Raw genomic sequence first — 21,727 nt, forward strand, 5'->3', positions numbered from 1 at the left:
GTGCGAAGGGGTGTGTGTGTGTGTTAGGGTAGGGGCTTTCGCATCAGCGGCCCCCTCTGCTTTCCCCCTGCTCTCTCATTCCCTCCTCTCCTACCTGGCTGATTCCTCCCCTATGCTGCCTACCTCCTGGTCAGGGCCTAAGGCTTGCTCGGCTCCTGATATCTGCCCAGCCCAGGTCACTTTTCCTTTCCTCTGCCTTCCTCCTCATGTCTATGGGCTAGACTCTGAGCTCTCTCTCTCTGCGTGCTGAGAATAGAGGGCGCAGCTGGTGGCACAGAATGTGGGGATTCCTCCCAGGAGAAACTGGCAGGACAATGGATGTAGGGAGGAGGTGGGCTGGCTGAGGGCTTCAGGCCAGCTCCCCATCTCCCAGCCCGCTGGGAGCAGAATCTTCCTGCTGCCACCTGTTATAGGTTGGCTGTGGGTTTCATGGGTGCCTGCAAGGAAAGGGTGACTCAGAGAAGGCTCTGGTCTGGGTCCAGAAGGTTGGTGCTGGTGCTAGGGAGAACTTTGCATTGGAATGAGGTCTTTTGGGAGTCTTCTATTCTTGGGTGCAGCAAGGGAGGGAGAAGGCCCAGCTCTGGGGCCTGAGGGTCCAAGTATGTCCTGAAGTGGTTATATAAACCCAGAGTTCTGAGTGTGTTTTGGGGTGGTGGTGAGTGGGGTGAGCCTGGTATTGCCTGTTGTGGGGACTGCTGCTTCTAGCCTTGACAGATATCCACAGTTAGATGTCCATTTAGGTCTAGGAGGGGAAATTCTTGCCCTTCTTGACGTCTGGTCATGTCCCACCAGCAGTCCCTGCCCCCATGTTCCCCACTCTGGACTTCTTTTGTGTGCCCTCATGAAGGTGGGGTCCAGACAGGGGAGGGTAGGCTTCTTAGACAAGACCCTAACTGGGGTGCGGATCTGGGTTAACCCAAGCTTTTCCAATTATGTGCCACAATTTTGATAGCACTTCCTGCTCCCTTGATACTGCCCCCACACATTTGTTTCTGTGGACATACATTCTTTGTGCTGGGAGTTGAGGACACAGTAGGGAAGCACATTTCCTCCACCCAGGAGCTCATAGTGTGTTGGGACCCTGCCTGTATTCCACAGCTTTAGTAGAGTTTGCCATTTGTCTTATTGTAGATGTGCTAATTTTTTTTTTTTTTTTTTTTTTTTTTTTTTTTTTTTTTTTTTTTTTTTTTTTTTTAGAGGAGGAGTCTCAAATCTGGACTTCAGTGTAACTATCTGGACTTCTGATTTTTAACTATTTCTAAGTAATCAAACAACTTATAAACATAGTATAAGCCAAACAAAAATAGCTGTGGGCCATTCAACTTTCAAACTCTAATGCAGCTATGTCCTGGAGACACAGGGCTCCACCCAGGGACTTTTTCTATAAAAGAATTTGTTTTTCTGGGCCTTAGTTTCTCTATTTGTATAGCTGGAAAAATGTCTCAGGCTCCAAGGATGGCAGGCTGACATAGTCTCACCAGGGTGTGAGAGCGAGTGTGTGTGTACTTCCAGACTAGGCAGTTGGATTCTGATGGCTGCCAGTAGTCCAGGTATTGACTAGGTGTTGTTGAACTGCTTGCTGCCTAGAGAGTGTGTGTGCTGGTTAAAGCTGGCATGTGCTTTCAACTTAAGAGGTGTATGAGCAGAAATCCACAGTGTTATACCATGACCTTGTGCAGCTCTTGCATGTCTATGAGAGATGGGAGGAGTCAGCCCCTCCAGGGCCTCGGGGAGTGCAGAGCAGTGCTCAGAGGTTTCTTCTCCCTAGCCTGGGGCTCTGCTATGCAGCCATCAGCTTGCTGGGTGTCCTTCCTTCTGTGCTGTGTGGGGTGCTGTCCATCTGTGGCTTGGCCTGCTTGATGGATAGCTTATCTCTCTCTTGGGCCTGGATATTCATTGCAGCAGGACGTGGGTGGTAGATACAGTTTGGGAGGGAAAGGAAAGGACTTTTTATGGGGGAGAGGCCAAGGATGAAGGGAAGAGGTGGATTGGGGTTCAGTCTGCATCATGGACTAGAGAAATTCTCAGTGACCTTCCGTGGTTTTGGGTTAGAACTGATGCTGCCTTCATTTTGGACCGGGAGACAGCACCATGCAGGGCTAAGAGCTTGGTTGCTGGAGCCTTAGGAACCATTTTCAAATTCTGCTTGCCTCACTTGCAGTGTGACCCTGGGAGATTCCCGGCCCTGCTCTGAGCTTTTGTTGCCATATCTGTTAAAAGGGACCGTAGTACCTGCCTCATGGGATTATTGTGAGGATTAAATGAGTGAGACATGTATAAATTGTGTGTGGAAGGCCTGTGGTAGGTGTTCAGTAAACACTAATTCCTTCTCCGTTTCTTGACCCAGCTGTGAACTAATCTCAGCTTCTCTTGAGGCTATTGATATTTTCAACTGCATCACTTCTTAAACTAGTGAATTCCTTGAGAGCAGACCCTCACTGACCTTTCCATTTTCAGCTTTTTACTTAGCTTTCTCCCCCTGATTATAAAAGAAATGCATTGCTACAATGAGCATGAATTAATTAAAAAATGTAAAAAGAGAAAGGGCAGTGCATGCTCATTACATAAAATGTGGAAGGTACAGGAAAGCATCAAGAGACAGGACGAAATCATTCTGAGGTCTACCTCCATTATTTCCTTCTAGTCTTCCCCCCATTCCCACTGTATTTTGTAAATGCTGAGAGCTCTCATTCTGTCTAGTTGTGTATCCTGCTTTTTTATTTAACATATCACCAGTCCCTGCCCAGGAGATGCCGTCAGCGTCTCCCTGAGTGTGATGTTAGTGTCATTAAAGATACCTATAGGCCACTGCCCTCATTCCTGTTCACTTGGCTCTACGAGTTTTCTCTTGGCATTGAAACAAATTTTGCTACAAATTTACTTGATTAAAAATTGAAATTTATTATTTTACAGTTCTGCAGGTCAGAAGGACAAGGGCATGGGTCTCACTGGACTAAAATCAAGTCAGCACAGCTGATTCTTTTTGGAGGCTCTAGGAGAGGATCCATTTCCTTGTCTTTTCAGGTTCCAGAGGCTGCCTGGCTTCCTCAGCTCCTGGCCCCCTTCCTCTGTCTTCAAACCAGCAAGGGTGGGGGGGCCTTTCTCACAGCCTGTCACTCTTACCTCACTTCTGTCATCACAGTTCCCTCTTGACCTCTGACTCTTCTGTCTACCTCTTCCTAGGACCCTTGTGATTCCATTAGGTCCACCTGCATAATCCAGAATAATGTCCCTATTTAAAGTTAGCTGGTTAACAACCATAATTAAAGCTACAACCTTAATTCTCCTTTGCCATGTAGCCTATTATATTCACAGTACCAGGGGTTAGGATGTGGATGACTTTGTGGGCCATTGTTCTGCTTTCATGTTGGCACACTTGTCAGTGCCCATCATAGCCAGTGCATGCTGTCCACCCTTCCCTCTCTTTTGCATGGTTGACTGCATTCTTGCTTCCTGGGTGGCATCCTCTTATCTTAGCCAGGCGTGCTAGTCACTTGGGACCTATAGCCCTGTCTACCAAGCTTGCTCTGGAGATGGCACACTGTAAGCCTCTGGACCTCTGCAGACTTACTTGTGCTCTCCAGCAACACACTGATGTCTTTCCCTGGGCCTGGATGATGCTTGTGCCTAAAGAAGTTCTTAGAATAATCTGCTTTTGAATAGCCAAACTAAATTTTTGTTGCTACTCAGGCCAATGACCTTTTCTGCCTGGATAGGTTTTTCTTTAGACCCCTCCATCCTCCCTCTCCTCTATCCCTTGCAGAGGTCTGCCACACAGAGTTGCTCTTCCTGGCCCCTGCAGGGGCTGCCGCAATGATGCTTTAAGCCAGAAAGTGGCCATGGCTGTGGCTACAGGTGCTGATGGTTCCTTACAAGGGTTGGGCTGGGGCTTGGGACCATCTAGTTCTCTCTCTGGATTCCTCACAAGCCAATGGCTGTATAAAGGAATTACTGCCATCTTCCTTCAGCTGAAATCTCAGGCTTTAGAGTTCCCCTTCATTCTAGAGTCCCTCCTGTGTGTGCACACACATGCATGTACACATGTGTACCTACTCTCTCACTTTATAGACTATACTCTTGCCCCACCAATGTCCTCATATTTTGGGTTCTAGAGACTCCCTTTTAGTATCCCTATTGCCATGGTCTTGCTGCTAGATTAGGAGGTTGGACTTAAGTGGAAGTGAACAGATGGACATCTCATGCCAGGTATGTGGGTAGGAGGCCATGGGTCTAGTGAGAAATGTGTCCTCAGGCTGCCCCTGAACTGCTGCTGTTCCTGTTCCTGGTGACATGGGAACTTTAACAACCTTCTTGTTGGGGCCATTTCTCTAGGTTCTTCTTGGAGGACAGCTAAGGCGGTCCCTTGGCACTCAGAGCCACATCTTATAAAGTCAGACAAACTTTCCAAATTCTTGTAGATGCCACATCGAAGTCCCTGTTTTTGTTCCCTTCAGCAGCTACTTCCCTCTTTACTTGGCCTTTTCACTATCCTGAAAATGCTATCACCTAAAAACCTGGAACATTCACTTTGTACTGCTTGTTCCCAAACCATTTATAACCCAATGTGATCCTTGGATGTGAATCTTTTTAGACTTGGTTACTCAGGGAAGTTGCCTCTACCCTTCGGTTTTGTTCTGTGGTTCCCTTTATATCAGTCAGGATAGACTAAGTTATGTTGTAGTAACAGACAATCCCCAAATCTTAGTAGCTTAACATAACAAAAATTTATCTCTTGCCCATGCTAAATTTCTATAACTGGTCAGCTTAGAGCTTGGTTTATCATGATCAGTCAGCTTGAATATCGCCAGTTGCTGTGTCAGAGGGAAAAGAGCTCTGGGGGATACGTGTGTATGCACATGCGTGTGCATGCATATGTGTGTGCCAGTTGCTGTGTCAGAGGAAAAGAGCTCTGGAGAACACATGTCCATGTCACTTCTGCTTAAAACTCATTGGCTGAAACTAGTTATGTGGTTCCAGCTAAGCATAAGGGATCCAGGAAGCACAGTCCTATGATGTTCCAGGAATGGGGGAAAATGGAAATATTTGATGAATTACACAAATACCACCCTATTCATGTCAAAACAGCCTCCCCCCGCCCCCATTTCCTTGGTGGCTCACTAAAATAACAGCAACAACAAAAGAAACAACCAACAGTTTTAGGTATTGGATCCTGGTTGGGTCAGATCCATGATTCCCGTCTACTCCCCTTTGCCCACTTATTTGCTTGTCTTTCTGCTGCAGAAAGCTCTGGGTAGCTCTTTGGTGTGGCGGGAAGTCAGGAAGCCCAGGTCCCTAGCGCAGCCAGGCTCTCACCTGTAGTATTCTCTATGTCCGCCAATTTTGTCCTCTGTAAACTTGTGCCTGGACAGGCCCAGCTCTCAGAAGACTTGGGCTAAATGCTTCCTAAATAACGAGGTGAAGATTGGCATCCAGGCTCGGCCGTTTTCGGGGCCAGCACCAGTGAGCCTCTGCAGCTGGACTTCGGCCAGTCTGCACTTCCTGTAGCATCGTCAGGGCTCCCTGTAGCCCTGTTCCCCCTACAGACTTTCCTTGTCTCCACTCTCCCAGTTCCCTTCTCACCTCTGCCTTCCTAGACAGCAGGAGCTCTCTTGTTACAGCACTGGGCTAGGCAGAGACTCACGTCTTGTCATGGGCTGGTTTATGATAGCCCCTTTCTCTTGGGGTCTGGCCTTTCTGACAGGCATGAGGCCTAGGAAGGCACTGGGTTTGTGTCCAGTATTCTGTCAGTTGGGCTCTTGAAGACTTTCCTCTCAGCCTATAAATAATCAGTAGCTGCCAGCAGGAGGCCCAGGCTGCACCTCCTTTTCTGGCCAGATCCGGGACATTTGGCCCTGGCAGGTCCAGTCTCCCCAATTTGCTTTCCTCACATCAGTCCTTCACCAGATCTAGGCAGAGGCAGCCAGGTGCTGCAACTCCATCTCTGCCTGCCTTGGGCCTGGCCCCTGCCAGTGCTCAGCCTGGGCCTCCCACACCTAAGCACGAGAGCAGATGTGGTGCTCAGGAGTTGGAGCAGAAGGAGACTTGTTGCTCTCACTCACAGGTGGGCATTCCCATCCCTGCTCTGTTCTCTGACTCTGACAGGTTACCTCGGCGTCCTTGGAAGGTGGGAATGACAACACAGAGGATAGCTGTGGGGATCAGTTGAGGAAATGCACTAAAATGCCTAGCTAAGGGCCAATGGGATGGTTGTCACGTTACCAGCCTGGGTGATCCCACAGGGCTCTTGGTTTCCTGTACTTCCTGACCTGGGGCTGGGCAGGCTTTCTGAGCCCCTGTACCATTTAGGGCGGCTGGGAGTTGAGTCTCAGCCTTTCTGGGTGTCCTAGGGTAGCAGAAAAGGAAGTTGGTACTGACAACATGGCTCCCATGGAGGCTGCCTGGAGCCCTTTGTGTGGGCTAGGGCTCTGAGAGCTGCAGACTATCACCGTGCAATATTGCCGTCTTGCTGCAGCCTCACTGTTCTGAATGCACAGAGTGGCCGGAATCTGGCCAGCCTGGCCCTGCCCCCAAGGAACTTGCCACAAGGCAAGCATAACTTGCTCTGTTTGTTAGAAAAGGGTCAGGCAGGTCTGAGTTCAAATCCCAGCTCTGTGGCTGTTAAACTGTGTAGTCTTAAAGGTCACTTGCCCTTTCCTTCAAACCTCAGTTTTAGCATCTGTGAAGTGGGTCTACCTCAGGGTTATGGTGATGGATCTAGAGAGGTGATGTATACCTGACAGGAAGAAGGCTGTCAGCCAGCAGCAGTCCATTGGGATACTCAGAAGAGGTATGCTCAGCCTTGAGCTGGGGTTAAGGGTGTGGGTGGTAGGCATTTGTCCTCCACGTGTCCTGGCTACCATTTGTTTTGTTCTCCTGGGCCTCTGCCAAGGGTACATGACACCCTTTGGTGCTACCATCTTTTAGGTCAGGGCAGAGACATGGGCCCCACTGGCTGAACACTGTCATACCCAACCCTTGGCTGTAGCTCTTGGCTCATCCCATCTATGTACCAGCCCTGGAGTGGCCTGAGCCCCTGCCAGCTCTGCTTCAGCCTGGCCTGGCTGGCTAGTTCTGCTCTTCCCTTCTCATACAGCTCCTCCTGCTCTGTGCAAGGGTGGAGCCTAGAGGTCTTGCCTTGGCTCTGCTCCTAGACTGGGGATGGGGGTTTTCTTCTGTCCTTTTGTCTGAGCATCCAGAGGCAGAGGGAAGGAGGTGCCACACTCTGGGTCCTGGTCTGTGCTCCCCATGCTTGTCTCAGTGGTGCTTATCATAGGGGCTGGCACCAGGTGCTGAGATGGCCCTGACTTGGTTCAGTTCTTGTTGCCTTCTCTATCATGGCTGCAGACATCAAATATTACTCCTCAGTCCTAGGTGGCTCCCAGGGCACCTGCCTTCATCTGTCCCTACCCAGAGCTCTAAATAGTCCAAACAACCTGGTGGGCCACCCCAGTCCTGCAGGCTGCCAGCCTGGGTTAGAGCTCTGAGGGTGAGTCTCCTTGTCATTAAGTCCTAAGCTGGTACTTCAGCTCAAGGCTGGCTTCTCCCTTGTACCTGATAAAGGCTGAGATATGACACTATAAAGCCCACAGTTCTGAGCCAGAGCTACACAGGGTGCCTATGGCTAGTGTTTCTCCAGGGACAGTAGACAGGGTGACCATGCCTCTGGGGAAGAGTGGTGTGGTGGGCAGTGCTAAGGAGAAGGAACTGTCTGGGAGGCTGGGTCAGGTCCTTGGTATTCTGTGGAATCTAGGCAGAGATCCCACATCTTGTGTATGCATGTGTGTGTGTGCGCTTGAGTATGTGTGCATGTGTGCATGTGTGAATGTGTGTGTGTGTGTGTGTGTGTGCGCACATGCATGTGCTGCAGATACCTATGCCGCCTAGGCACATTTAGCTGAAAGATTCAACAGTTCTTGTTTTTTTTTTTTTTTTTTTTCCCTTTTGATTCAGCAGTTCTAACTGCTGCTCGGAGCCCCTCTAGTCCCTTCCGTCTTTGCCCCTCTTGTGGACTTCCTTCAGGTCTCAGTTCAGATGTGGCATTCCCAGGGAGCCCCCAGTGCCCAGAGGAGGCTGGCCCTGTTATATGTTTCCCATTGCCCCGTGTTTGGTGATATCTCCTGGAGATTGGGCTACAGGAAGGGAAGGACTCAGTCTCATTTGTGCCCTGCTGTATCCTCAGCTCTAAGACAGAGCAGTTCATGGGGCACTCAAAAAATACCATTTCCTTTTCACTCCTGTGTTGGAAACCAGCTGACCAAGTCAAACCAGGTACCTGAATGGGGGAGCGGGGACTGAGAAAAAAGAGAAGACAGACAGGATGCAGGAGGGAGAACAGATCTCACAACTGTCTCTCTGAGTTTATTTCTTATGCTTCTTTTTATACATAATCTGTTCCTTTGTGTATCCCAAAATAACATAATAAAAGTAACACCCTGAAGATCGAGGTACAATCGATACTCCCTTTGACACTCCCTTTGCTTTTTCTATACTTAATCTTCTTCCTGGAATTCCACAGAACCAGCCTTTTCCTTTTTTTATGCAAGCAGGCCTCCCGAGATAATCCATGCACTCTTTTGAATTTTGGGAGCTTTAGCTCCCTACACTCCTGGGGGACATCCCTGGACCTAGATTGTGGTCTTGGCCCAGGGCCCCTCAGAAATCACAATGAGATAGTCATTGTGGTGCTAGCTGCTCAACTTGGCCAAGGTCAGGAGGAGGCTGTGGGCAGTAGCTTGTCCCCTTCCTCATTGTTGGCATCCTCTTTGACCTTGGCATCTTGTCAGTGGAGTGAGGGTGGGGGCCAGCCTGCTTGCCCACCCCAGGGAGTGGGCCTCTTGGGGTCCCAGTTGTGTGGGTCAGCAGATACCACAGAGTCCTGGTGTCTAGAGCTGTAGGAGGGCCCTGAAAGCCAAGGCCAAGGCCCATAGAAGGTGTGGAGGTGATATGGACTGAATGGTTGTGCCCCTCCTAAATTCATATGTTGAAGTCCCAATCCCCAATGTGATGGTATTTGGAAGTGGGGCCTTTGGGAAGTGATTAGGTTTAGATGAAGGCTTGAGGGTGGGGTCCTCATGATGGGATTAGTTATAAGAGACCAGAGAGCTGCTCTCTCTCTACGAAGTGAGTGTACAGTGAGAAGGTGGACGTCTACGAGCCAGGAAGAGAGATATTACCAGGAACTTAATCAGCCAGTACCTTGATCTTAGACTTCCTAGTGTCCAGACTGTGAGAAATAAATGTGTGTTGTTGAAACTACTTAGTCTATGATATTTTGTTATGGCGGCATTAGCTAAGACAGGGAACAGCTATGGGCAGACTTTGGCCTGGGGCCAGACTTGGCGTGGGCGGACTCATCTGAAGAAGATGGGCCAGCCCTGTCCCTCCTAGGACCTCAGAGTCCCAACTAGTCAAATGAGATCCCTGCACCTCTGAGGATCGAAGATTTTCATCTCTAACCTAGGCTTTCTCTACCCACAGCCCTTTAAAAATTTAAAGACAGCCACTGTGTCTCTCAAAGAATTTTCAGGCTGCCCATCCTGGAGTCTAATGATTTCTCATTTGATTCTCTTTTGGATACTTCCATTTGTCCTGCCCTTCTTAACACACAGCAACACCGATGTGCCTCAGTGAGGGCCTTAACTTGCTGACCTCAGCTTTCCTGCTGTAAAATAGGGACAGTGGCACCTCCCTTACAGGTTGTCTTATGGACCATATGAGATAATGACGACCATAGAGAACTTAGCTGGGGCTTGGCACCCAGGAGGTGCTCAGTAAACAGGAATCATAGTTATTGTCTTCATGATGTCATCTGGCCAGTACAGAGGGAGAGGGATGGTCCCTGCTTCTCTGGATGCTGTGCTGATTTTAATGAAGCCTGAGTGAGTGCTGGCTGTCAGCACTGCCTCCTACTGTGGCTCTGGGTGAGCCTCTGGTCCTCAACCCCCGGGGGCTTTTACCCAAGAAAGAATAATGCTTTGGAAGCCCCATCTGGAGCTTGTGCTGACTCCGGTGTTCAACTTCACACTGACTGCTTTAAAGTCCAATTTGCTCAGAGCTTTGTGAATCTTACTTGTGCTTACCTGGGGTTGGTTCTCCTTCTCAGCCCAAGCCCGCTCGCAGGGACATGTGCTGCCTTCAGAAATGCTCCACAGTCTGGGCCCAGCCCAATCCCATTGCCCAACTCCTGATCCCACTGCCCAGCTCCCCAGTCTGCTCTGTACCTTGACACTGGGTCACTGAGCAGCACCCATAGGACACAGGGTCACATCAGGCAGAATCACTGACATCCCACTAGCTGACTGCATTACTGCACTTGACTCAGTCATGTGTACTGTTTCTACCCATGCACACTCTCTTAGGTACAGGTTTCACAGAATCACAGCATGGCGGAGTTGGCTGGGGATCTGAGCATTTTCAGTTCATCCTCCCTTCACCGTAGAAGCCTCATGGACAGTCAGTCACTTGGGTGGTGCTGGGAGCCAGCCCAGTAAACTCACACAGGCAAGAAATGCGATGGGCTTGGCAGTATTTGTTCTAGTATAGGCTCCTGATGATGGCCTGTTAAACAGCAGAGATATCTATCAATACCTTGTGCCCAGGGCTGGATGTGTAGCATCTCAGGACAACCCTGGGCAGCACTGGGCTATTGTACAGGGAGCAAAACTAAGTAGGGATTGCTTAGAAACTTGAAGGATTGGTAGCCGAGCCAGCATTCTCCTTGTTACTTACCCAGCCTCCTAGAATTCATGTGACCCTCCCTTTGTCCTTGGCCTTTGTTTGGTTCTTTCCATCTCAATTGCCATCTCCCCAGCCTCAGCCTGGACCCCTGCGGTCACTTGCTCACTGTTCCCTGCCTCCATCTTCTCCTCCAGGCCACTGTTCACACAACAGCCACAGTTATCTGCAAAATCACCTTCCTCTCCTGCTGGAACCTTTCAGTGGCTCCCCTCTGTACTAGGAATAAAATCCAGAAGACTTGCCAGAGCCTGCAAGTACCCCAACAAGGGCTCACCTCACCTGTCTCTTGACCTCTCTGCTTCAGACAGGCCTTCTTCCTGTCTCTCCAACAGGTGAAGCATGTTCCTGTCCCAGGTCCTTTGCACATGCTGTTCCTTCCATCCGGAAGGCTCTTTGCATGACAGGCTACTTCTCAGCCTTCACCTATGCCCCAGATCTCACCTTGAAGAGATTCTCTTTGGTTCTAATTAGGGCCCCTCTTATTCTCTATCAAACCCTTCTTTCCTCTTTTGTGTGCTTCCCCATCTGCAGTTGTTATTAATTTATTTCTGAGGAATGTTAGGTCTATGAGGACTGGAAAGTGTCTGTCTTGTTTACTGCCGAATTCCCAGAGCCTGTTGGTGTGCGGCTGGTCGTGGGTGCTCAGAAAAAGTCCTTGGATAGATGATAGGATAGGTGAACACATGGGACCTCCACACTCTGAGACCCTTGCAAGCTTGTGGTAGTCCTGCCTTTATGCTCAGGACCACTCAGGGTCCCATGACATGTGAGGCCTTGAGGCTTATTGCATTTACAGCAGCCCCATCCTGCCACCTAAAGCTCGCTTGTGCTGGCCCTTCCCTCTTGGTTAGCTTCTGGATTTGAAGATCTTTTCCTGGCAAGAAAAGATAGGAGCTGATGGCACCGCATCTCCCTGGCATTTCTGTGAGGGCAGTCAAAGGCCCAATGTGAACGGTCAGCCACTATAGAGGAGTTCCCCATGCTCATCAGCTGGAGTGGGACACAGTTTTGAAGTCCCTATTTAAGGGAGGCATTTCCTCACTTGAGCTATTCTGTCAGGGGCTCAGGGCCAATAGCATGTCCACCCCCTCTATCGGCCTGAGGTGTACCTGTGGGGGTGGGAGTGGGTGTTGTGGGGAGGGGAGTTACACACGGGAAGCAAAAGCTTCCTTGGACTCAAGTGCTGGCCACTGGGGGCTGTGAAGGCTGATGGCTGCCTGGGTGTTGGGTATGAACCATAACCTAGGTTTCCAGTTTCCTTTCCCACCTGGAGTCCTCTGGTGGGCTTAGGAGCCTCAGTCTCCACATGTATGAAATGGGGATAACATTGTCCTAGGCATTGCATCCTCTAGACCAGGGCGGGAGAAGGGGCTGAGGGAGGGAGGAGCAGCTGCACGTCTATGGCCAGAGAGCCTGGCAGCTCTGAGCTTGGTGGGGAGGAATGCTACCCAATACTCTCTGCCAGCACTCCCTTGGTGACTACTCCAGGGGCTGGTTAGCAGTGCCCAGGTGCAAGGATGTAGCTGGCACCCCTGCCACATTGGCCTCTGAGGAAGCAGGAGTTAAGACCCTACCGTTGAGCAGGGGCTGGAGGGGCTTTGAAGCTCTGTTGTTGTTAATGATCAAAACCTCATCAGGAGAACTCCCCTTTTCCCTCCCTTGCTGAGTGGGCTTAGGGGTCCAACTGTGTCAGGCTACTTAGCTCCTGCCAAGAAAATTAACTTCACTAAAAGGAGGACAGCAGGTCTGTGATAAATATCAGCACCCACTGATCAGTACTGGTGAGAGCTCCAGGTGAGCCTCTAGATGGGGGGGTACAGCCAGACGGGGACTGTGAGCTGGCTCTGTCCTGGCCATGCCTCTGGGATACTATATGAGTACATGAACATACAATGTACATGCCATTCTAGGCACCTGCACACAGTGGGTAGGCTCCCACCAGCTCACCCCTCAGAGCACACCAGGGCATCTTCCTGACACCCATGCCTAGCCAGACCCCTGGGCTCCTGGTCTGCAGGGTGTTGTCTGTGCTCAGCATTTGAGTCCTCATGTCTAGCCCCAGCCAGATATCCAGCCTCATCCCTGCTGCATGCCGTGGTGCCCTCCCTGTGCCAGAAGAGAGGCCCTTGCTCTCCCCTGACTGTGTCTACCCACTTGCCCCCATGCCTCAGTTTCCTCGTCACCTCACAGTTTCAGTTTGGTATGCCCTTCAGGAGGCCTTCTATGGCTGCTTTGCTCTCTTAGCTGGGACCTGGTCTTCCTTTTTGCTCTGTCCTGCATGTCTCCCATCGTGACTTAGTGAATGCCTGTGAGGTCTGTGAGCTCAGGCACCATGAGCTCTGCACACCAGGTACAAGCAGGAGGAAGTGTTTTTTAAGTGGCTATCTGACTGTACCTACGGCACGTATGTGTGTGGGCCTGCTCACACATGAGAGTGCATGCCTATATGTGCCAGTGAGCTCACAGACACAGACCTGCAGATGAGCTGAGACCCCAATGGGTCCAGGGATCATCTCCTTAGACAGCCCCTCCCTGGAGGAGTCTGTCAAGTGGGCTGCTGGGGATGTGTTATGAGGACCTTGCTGGGACTGTGGCAAGATGGCTGAACTACGGCACCCTGGGGTATGTGCCCCCACTTTAAATGTAGCCACAACCCACGCCTTTACCCTCAGATTCAGCCTCCCCCATGTGGGTGGGTCTTTCCTATCCCTACACACCTATTGTGGGCAGTGGTCTCTGCTCCCTTCTTCCAAATGGCCCATTTATAGCCACTCCTGATCTCTGTCCAAGTTCCAAGGGTAGAGAGGAGTCCTGGGCTGGCAGTCCCATGCCCCAGGCTAGCTCTGTTCATCCCTCTGTCTGGTGAGACACTGCCCTAGGCTGACCCTGGGAGGCTGGGCCGCCAGGGCAGTACTAGGTGTGCTGGGAGGGGGCTACCCTATCCGCAGGGGCCTGGGCGGTGACTGCACCGCTCTGAAGGACTAATTGAATAGAAATCCTCCATACAGTGAGGCAGAACTTGGGCTTTGCCTAATCTCGTTAAGAAGTCCCCTGACAGTCTCATTAGGCGGCTGGCTGCTTGGAGAAGTTTATCTTTGTGGGGGTTGGGGAGAGGTGGTTAGGTCTCTGGAGGCTGGTCCTAGGATCAGGCCCCCACCTAGCCGCCCTTGAAACACAGGCTTAGGCAGAGACGCGAGGCTGCGGCAGCTCTGCTGGCCACCAGTCCTTATTTAATTGGTTACGGTTTGTTGGATTTAATTGCTTTAAATTATTAACTTCAGCTGGAGAAAGTAGGTGGGGGGTCGAGGAAGAAATATGAGCCTTCTTATAGGGCGTGAGGTGGGCCAGAGCTAAGAAGATGGTTTCTAGCCTGGTGAAGACCATTTTCTGGGGGAACCTTGGCAGGCTGTGAGGACCTGGCTTTCCTGGCTGCCCATCTTGAATGCTATGGTGACAGAGCTGGGTGTGTCAGGGACAGACAAGTAAGCTAAGAACAAGAGAAAAAAGCCAACCCAGGGCTGTGGGAACAAATGTGGTGCCTAACTTAGCTTGGGGTTGGGAGCAACTAGAGGAGGCTTTCTGGAAGTGACTCCTGAGCTGAGTCTTAAGTGAGGAATGGGAGTTGGTCAGATGAAGAAAGCGAGGCAGGATCTCCAGGTGGTAGAGCAGCTTGAGCAAAGACTCAGAGGTGTGAAATGGCAGGATCTGTGAGCTATTCAGGGTTGTCGGGCATAGGTGGAAGAAGAGGGTGCTGACAGCCTGGTGAGGTCTGCAGGGATCTTAGAGTTCCTTCTCTGTGGTCCTGGCAGAAGTGGCTCAGTCTCTGGGGACTGAGCCCATAGAACAGGTAGAGACAGGCCGTAGACCATAGAGGGGATATCAGGACCCAGAGCCATGTACCTAGGTCTAGGACTTAAGCTGTGAGAGGAGAGACGTATGGGGATGAGAAAACCCAGGGGGAGAGGCAGCTCCACCCAACTCCCTGCCTCTGCAGGCTCATAGGAGGTGGGCTAAACGGGGTGCTTATCACCATTGATTTCCTTCATCACAGTTCTGGACATGCTCCTCCAGTTTAGACTGAAATGCATACTTTTGCTCCACAAAGAGGGATTCATGGCTGGGCCATGAAATGTCATTTGGTCCATCCCCTGTCCCAGGCTCCTTGGTTTTCCCACCCCAGACACTGGGCTCTGGAGTTCTTAGGAGAGGACAGGTAAGCCAGGCGTCAGTAACTCTGATACTGGGGTCTCCAGAAAGGATCCCCACTCACATCGGCTGACATGGGAGCTAACCTTTTTTCCTGATTTGGGGGCCTCAGCCTGGATGCTGTGTACACTGAGCGGGGCTCTGAGCTGAAGATGGCTTACGTTCTCTGTAAGGAATATTTCTCTGAAAGGAGTATTTCATCTTACCTTATCAGTAACATGAAGCAATGGAGTAGTGGTATGTGCGTGTTCAAATTCATAATTTTACAGTAATTAAAAAAACCCCTCAAGATATTGGTTTTCTTTCCATTAGTGAGATGGTGGCACATAGTAAAGCCCACTGTATAATCAGATTTAAATTGTTTTAATTATACAGCCCATATTCTCCCAGTAACATACCATCTCTGTGAGTTAATGGGCTTTGAAATCTCCCTTTGTTGCATATACTGTGGATACAGATTTTTTTGTTAAATGATTTATTTTATATATAGAAATTCAGAAAATTAGCTATGAGGTAGCTTCAGATGAATATTGGGAGGTTCTATTATGTTAGAAGAAGGCAAATAAAGGCAGAAAACTCAGCCCAGATTCCTGAAAGGAATTCTGAGCATCTCATCTCCAGAACAAGGTTTTAAGAGCACAAGTGATGTACAGAGCTACTAGTTTTGGTTTTGACCACAGCAGAGAGAACATTCATTCGTATGCTGTATAAATTTCTCTGTTGATCCTTTAGTGAGGACATTAGAAAGGGAATGTCCATTCATTCATCATTCATTCATTCATTCATTCATTCATTTCCTGAGTACCTACTGTGGGCTTGGCCCTGAGTTTGGGGAGACATAGCAAGGAAAGCCATGATCATTATTCTTGAGGAGCTGATGCTTTCCAGAGAAACAAACATTTATACATACTGTTCTCAAATAAGACCTTTTCAATGGTTGGTGCTTCCGCAGATTGGACTGCAGGACAGGTCTACAGCATGCGGGCTCGCCCTCTGCTGATGCTCACTAAATGCTGAAGAGGGTATACAGCAAAGAAACAGTGCGGGCCCCTGGGGCTTCTTGGAGGGTGTGCTGGGCCGACCCAGGGCACCCCTCAGCCCTGCCCTTCCTACTCTGTGCTAGGGGCCTGGCCCTGTCTCAGGACCCCCTTTGGTGTCTACTAGGGCCTGGCTTTGGTCAACCGAACTCAACTGGATGGGGCTGCCCTAGTCAGGCTGCTGGAGTTTCTAGAAAAGACTCCTGGGTCCTCATGGCCATTGGCTGAGGATCCAAGTGGCGTGCGTGTGTGTGTGTGTGTGTGTGTGTGTGTGTGTGTGTGTTGGGGGCAGATGGGATTCAGCTTCCTTGGTTCCCCTGGCCTGGGCCTAAGGCACCACTGGGATTAGAACCTGACTGACCCTAAAGTGCTGTGTGACTTTTGTGATTCACTGCCCTCTCTGTTCCTGATGCTGGCTACAGCAGCATGGGTGATGGAGTCTCTAACATAGGTCTCAGGAGACACGCCCTCCACTATGAGGGCAGCATGACCCCATCCTTTTCCACTGCTCTCTTCTTGTCCCTGCTTCTGGAGTACACAGGCATTTGGTACCCAATTAACTAAGGATCTCTTGACAGTGATGTGGGGAAAAGGCCGGAATTTTCTCAAGGGTTCAGGAGTGAGCAGAGAGGGCAAGGCTGAAGGTCTAGCTGCCCTTTGTCCACACCACCCCCTCCAATGGAAAGGCCCAGAGCGACTCTTCTTTACAAGCCATCCCGGCATAGAACCTCAAGATCAGAACCCTCCTCTCAGCCCATGAGAACTTATAGAATTAGTACCCTTAAATCTAGACCCCGTTGCTAAGCTCAGAAACCCCAGCATAACATCCCAGGCTAAGAATTCCCACCCCGGGGTCCGAACCTCTAAATTGACCCCTCAGAATAAGAACTTTAGATTCAGAACTCTCTAGCCTGAACACCTACTTTGGAAACCTCCCAGCCCAGATCCTCCAAGCTAAAGTCTCCTGCGCCCTGAACATTCCCATCTCTCCTCTTGGTGTGATCAGATCAGTGGCACGTTATTGTTTAAAATCTTTGCCTTTCTTGTTCCATATTTCATTTCTCCTGAAGTTACTGACTAACTTTTTGCTGGTTTGGTGCTTCATTTTCCATGCATTTCTCACTGATTCATCCCCATGCTGTTAGCCAGTCGTCTGAATTCCCTTTTGCTTGGCTGTTCACATCAGCTGTGATTTCCATTCCACCACGTGACCGATATGTCTGGCTGCTGCAGGGGCGCTCTCCCTAAAACTGCCTGTGAGACTCACTCTTACCTCTCCAAGTCTCTGCTCAGGATGTCACTACTTCTTCAAGCTCTTCTCTGACCTCTGTTTAGAATTTCACCCTGTTCCCCGGGCCACTCCCTGGCACTTGTGACGTCGCCCTGTTTTTCTCCATGGAACTCATTTGCTTCTAATGGGCTATTTATTATTCATCTAGATGATTGATCTTGTTGTCGTTCTTCCACTCCCATCCTGAGTGGAAGCTGTAGGAGGGCAGAGAGTGCTCTCTTTGGGTCTCCCATGTCTGGCACAGTATCCGGCATGTAGCCAAAGCGCAGTCAGTGCAGCCTGCATGAACAACTGAGTACTTCTGAGATGGTTGCCAGACCCTGGTGCAGAACACTGTCCTGTGATCTCCTGAGAGTTCCCCTCTCCCTCCTCCTGAGGTCACCTCCCTCGTGAGGTCACCTCTCGTTTGCAGACTCCCAGCCTTCCTCCTCTACTCTTGCCCTCTTTTATTCTCATGGGTTCCTCAGCTAGGTGTGGCTGGCCTCATCAATGCCCATCAGCGTGCTCAGTGTGGACATCCCCTAGGGACAGCTTTGGGTCCTCATTCCCAAAGAGAGCTTCTTCCCTGATGTGTGTCCTGCAGCACAGTTCTGCCTGCCTGGCCCAGCCTTGGGGTGCAATGGGAACTACTGCACCCCTGGGAGCAGCAGGTTAATTAGTGCAGCTGGAGCCAGCTCTGGGTAATTACCAAATCCATCCCTGAGGGCCGGCATGTTCCCGCTCCAGCCCTCCTGCGTGGGGCTCTGTGGTGCCCCAGTCCGGCCTCTTCCGCCTGGTGGCTTCTCCCGCTCTGTGCTTTTGATTTCTCCTCTTCCTCTGCCTTCCCCTGCAGCTCCTCCCAGAGGCTTTTCTGGAGGGCAGGACTTCTGGGAGGCTAACAGATGTTCATTGGTGTCTCTTCTGGGCCAGGCGCTCTGTTGGGTGCTGGGAGAGGTGGTGGATGTAGCAGGTACATGGAGCTTACTGTTCAATGGAGAGAGAGGGTGAGAGACTTTGGAGGCAGACCAGCTGGATCTGAACCCCAGCTCTGCCCACTTATCAGCTTTTGTCCTTGAGTAACTTACTTAAGCTCTCTGAGCTTCACTTTCCTCATCCATAAAATGGGGATAAACATAGTATGTGCTACCCAGGTATTTGTGTGAATTAGAGTGGAAACAGGATGCTAAGAGGTGCTCACTGGGATGGCCCCATCCCCATCACATGTCAGAGCAGCAGGCATATGCCAAGCACCTGCTGTGTGCTGGGCGCTGTGAGGAATGCAGGGGTGACTCCGACCTGGCCTCAGAATTCCAGGAACTTATCATGGAAGGGAGAGGGGAAGGGAGGAGGACAAGATGAGCGCCGCGTTGGATAAAGTAGCAGAGGAGTAGGACAGAGTTGAAAATTTAGGTAGGAATGGTTCTGGGGCCTGTGAGGCCTTGAGGGTCCCTGACAGGGAGGCCTTTTGAACTGGACTTCAAGGGTTGGTCTGAGCTTGGAAAAGAAGGTCAGAGGAGGTAGCCTGTGGGTGTTGGGATGGGCATCATCATAGGGTTCTCATGGTGGGTGGACCCCTGACATAGGAGGGAGCAGCAGGCTTCCTAAATGAATGCCAGTCAGGGCTTCTTCAGTTGTGTGGGACAAGGATACAGCTCACCTTGGCCTTTGACAAAAGGGGACTCTGGAAAGGCAAGATCTTGGGTTTTGGTGTGAATTCTTTGTGGCTCTGCTTGACTTCATTTTTTTTGCCGGCCTTTCACCATATGTCATTCATTCTTCCTGCTTAGCAAAAATGGCAGGGGAAAGAGACCAGTTACCTTTCTGCTCCAAGGGAGAGGTCCTCAGAGGACTCTGATTGGCCCAGCTGGAGTCATGTACCCATTCATGAGCCAGTCAATACTGCAAGGGATGGGAACATCCTGATTGGCTCAGCCTGAGTCATATGCCCATCCATGAGTCCAATCAGTGTTACCAGGGATGGGGGTATCCTTGTTGACCAGCCTTGTGCCTCACTCCTCTCTAAGACTGCATGAAATTGGAAAAAAGAAAAAAAAAAAAAAATAAGGTATGAGTAAATTCACCTTATGCTCTGATCATTCAGAACTGTAACTGCCATGCCCACCCTGGGAGCATTTTCGCCTCCAGAGCTCTCCTCATGGGCCTCTGTTGTCCTCATCATAATGTTTTCAGGGCCCAGGCCTCCCCTACTGGTGGGGAGTACCCTTAGTTCAGGACAGCACCTTTCTTTTTTATAGCTCCAGGGAGAGTCTCAAAGTTGGATCAGTGTATCCCCTGGACAGAGGCTTCTGTAGTATTGTAGCTGGGGCACAGCTGTGTTTGGCAGCTGCCTGCCCCTTAAAGGACAGTGTCCCTGGGGGGATGCCCTGGCTACGCCCTCCTTGGTACATGGGTCAAGGATCAGAGGCTCCTATTCCTGCCATGCCTTGGCAGCCTCTGTCTTGTCCTGCCCATGCTCTGTTTGGAGGGGTAGGCTGGCTCATTGGAGGACTCTCTTGTGGGGCCAGGCTGCATTCCTGGTGGTTGGGCTTGTGGTTATCCATTGTTAATTGATGAGTCGTCAGATAGAGTGGTCAGGCAGTCAGCTGGGCTGTGTGGCAGGGTCTTTCTAGAATGTGTACAGATGAATAGGTGACACTCACATGAAATAAAACAACTGTCAGAAACAATTTATAGCTATGTTTCCATGGAGCCAGGCCTGGTTATGACTTTGCGTGTTGCCTCCTGGCAAATGAGGTTTGTCATCTAATCATTGCACTTTGGTATCTGTTATGAAAGCCAGCTTTGCAGCTGTGCTAGACAGGGGCACCCCAAGGATCCAGGCACTCAGAGGATGGTGGGGGGAGCCAGTCCATGTCTAGGAAGGCATGGAGTCAGTATGGATGGGAAGCAGCCCTAGTTGTCATAGTGGCGAGGCCAGTCTGTGAATACATGCTCAGATTTCCTCTTTAGCTGCCTGCTTCGGCTCTAGAAGAAGATCTTCTTAGTGAGCTCCACATGCTGTGACGCTGCCTCAGGAACACCGGTGTTCCTTGAGGCCCTCAGTCCCTGCCATCCTGTCTTTGAGGTGTTAACAGTTCTCTCATCCAGTCACCAAACCCTTTCTGAAACCTGAATTTGTACTTGGCCTGGGTGTAGGGGCTAGATAGAGCTCACAGTGGACATTAACCTTTAGTACCCGCATCTGCCATCCTGGGCTCCACTAATGTTTTCTTGATGTGCATGTGTACATTTTATTGTAAACACAATGAAAAATCTCCTTAGACACAATATCAGCCTAATGATCAAACACCCAGGAGCACAACCTAGAGCTGTCTGTGACCAACACAGTCTTCAGAAAGGTAGACCAGCTACTTGTCTCCAATCAGGGCTGACATTTATGATCAGTTAGTGTGATGTTCATGTGACCCCTGGATTCCTGCCTCTTTACCGGCTGGAAAGGTCCCACAGAAACCATGATTGTCTGAACCTAGGGAAGGCCTTGCTAAGAGTTGCTCTAGGCCAGGACTAGGCCAGAGCCAGGTACCTGTACATCTTGTCCAAACTTATCTTCACAGCCCTCTAGGGGAGGTGCTCTCTTGTCATTTGGGGAGAAGTGGTCATGGGAGGTGTAAGGAATCGGAAGTCAGATATTCCAGAGGGCTCTTCCAGTTCTGCCCTGCATGCTATTCACTTGACATCTCTTAACGCAGCCCCCAACAGTGTGTCGAGGGCCTGCTGCATGTTGGTCTCTGTGTTAGGAGCTGGGAGTGCAACAATGAATGAGAAAGACTTCATGAGACTGTATCATCATTTCTTTTCTTTTTTATTAAATTTTTTAAGTTTTTAATTTTTTTTAAAGATTATTGTGGCGACATTGGTTAATACAATTATATAATTTTCAGGTGTACGTTATAATTTGACATCTATGTATTCTGTTGTGTGATTACCACCCAAAGTCCAATTTCCTTCAGCTACCACATATTTGATCCTCTTTACCCACTTCACCTTCCCCCCAAACCCCCCAAATTTGACTCCCTTTACTCTGTCTACCTCTTCCCTCTTCCCTGACCCCCTACCCTGTGGGGGTCCTAGCGAGTGCGATCAGACAAGAGAAAGATATAAAACAGGGACCTCCCTACCCTGTCCATGGCCCTGAGTCTCTGTCCTGTTCATTTGTTGCTTTTAGGTTTGTATCCCACATATAAGTGCTATTATATGATTTTCAACTTTTTCAGTCTGGTTTATTTCGCTTAGCATGATTATCTCAAGGTCCATCCAGGTTGTCACAAATGGCAGCATTTCATCTCTTCTTATGGCTGAGTAATATTCCATTGTCTATATGTACCACAGGTTCTTTATCCAATCATCTATCGTAGGACACGTCAGTTGCTTCCACGTCCTGGCCACTGTGAATAATGCTGCCGTGAACATCGGTGTGCAAACATCTTTTTGGATCTGAGTATTTAGTTCTTCGGGG

At 50.0% G+C, this 21,727-nt stretch overlaps 1 protein-coding gene across 1 annotated transcript in view; it reads left to right on the top strand.

The window, feature by feature from the left end:
- Positions 1-21,727, top strand: part of GRID1 (glutamate ionotropic receptor delta type subunit 1) — a 672,081-nt gene that overhangs the window by 945 nt on the left and 649,409 nt on the right. The window lies entirely within an intron of this gene.

The sequence above is a fragment of the Pteropus alecto genome, unplaced genomic scaffold, assembly GCF_000325575.1.
Source record: "Pteropus alecto unplaced genomic scaffold, ASM32557v1 scaffold155, whole genome shotgun sequence".
Classification (NCBI taxonomy): Eukaryota; Metazoa; Chordata; class Mammalia; order Chiroptera; family Pteropodidae; genus Pteropus; species Pteropus alecto.